The sequence below is a fragment of the Papaver somniferum genome, chromosome 4 (assembly GCF_003573695.1).
Source record: "Papaver somniferum cultivar HN1 chromosome 4, ASM357369v1, whole genome shotgun sequence".
NCBI classification, from domain to species: domain Eukaryota; kingdom Viridiplantae; phylum Streptophyta; class Magnoliopsida; order Ranunculales; family Papaveraceae; genus Papaver; species Papaver somniferum.
The window spans coordinates 77346227-77347805 of NC_039361.1; positions in this window are offsets into that span (position 1 = coordinate 77346227).

Below are 1579 nucleotides of genomic sequence, written 5' to 3' on the forward strand. Positions count from 1 at the left end.
GTCAGTATGCGTATGGGTACGCATACCAATTCATAATTTCAAACTCCAACAGAAATTCACGGACGTGAAACTTCCGCCAGTATGCGTACGGGTACGCATACTTGCCCGAGTTTTCCAACAACTGCCGGTACGCGTACGGGTACGCATACTTCATGTTCCCGGTTTTGGACTTTTACACGAATGTGAGAACACACTATGTTTATATCCAAACATGGTTACTTGTTCTAAACTCTCATTTCAATCATTGAAACTTTCTTAGAGGATGTTAAAGTAGTCGTTATTCACAAACTATTTTTTCAAGTTATTGAAATAATCAACATCACTTTCGTCACGAGTAAAGATGAACTTGGCTAAAGCGAAAGATTACCATCACATATAGCAATACGACTTTTCTCTCAAAATAGGAGATAGAGTAGATAGAATTTTGAGTGATATATAAGTTCAAGTCTCCAATACCTTTTGGTTGATGAAGTTCCACAAGTTCCCTTGAGTAGTTCTTCGTTTTCATTCGATGAACGCCGTGGAGTCTAGAGATCATTTACACTTACTATCCTAATCCAAGACTTAGCTATAAGTAGACCATAAATCAAGACTTATGGTTTTGGAAACTAAACTTGACAAACAATCTTGAGATAGCAACGCTTGCGAGTTCGACTGAGCAGTGCTCTAACAAGTATATCTAACACTACGAACTCTGGGAGGCATTTTTGTAGATGATTTGAGAGTGAAGAATGTGTGAATATGGAGTTGAAATGGGGATTATTTATAGAATTCAAAATTCTAACCATTGGATGACAATGATTTTTAGGCGACCAAATGTAGTCGTTGGTGATTTTGTGACAAACACTGGCGAATTTATTACAAACACTGGCGTTTGATGGAATAACGGGCGAGGGTGCTACAAATGTCTGTTAGGACCGCCCGGCCTTACATCACGCACGCGCTGGTTCATCCATCTGACTCAACAAACCAACAAATTTTTCATGTTTGTTGAGTCCATATGGATGTTTGTACATCCATTTTTCATGTTTGTTGAGTCCATAATGGGAGAAAAATCAACAAATATTTGATTTGTTGAGTCCATAGGAACTGCTCTTAGGTAAACAAATAAACAACAACTTGCCTACCATCTTCCATACTGTTTCTTTCTCTTCGAGGGTTATCAAACATACATATGTGCTAACCTTAGTTGTGCGACCATCCTTCATCCTAGGCCGTGAATTTATTTGATAATCATTCTCAAGAAAAGTAAATCTCAAACATACGGTGAAGTATGAATACTAAATATTCTTGGACGCCTCTTCCTTGCCGGCTTTCCCCATGTATCATACCCTAATTACAAAACTGTAACTGGAAAGATTTGTTCTTCCCCCTAATTTGTTGATACTCTCGATTAGACCCAAAAACTTCACCACATCAATCTTCCACTTTGAGATCTTCCACAAATAATTGATCAAACCCCAAAAGAGTTGAACGTACTTAAGATGAGGTAAAACCACAATCAACAGTTGGAAAACGAAAAAGTAACCTAACCTAATATCTTTATCACCGAAGAAAGAGAAAAAGAAACAAAAACCTA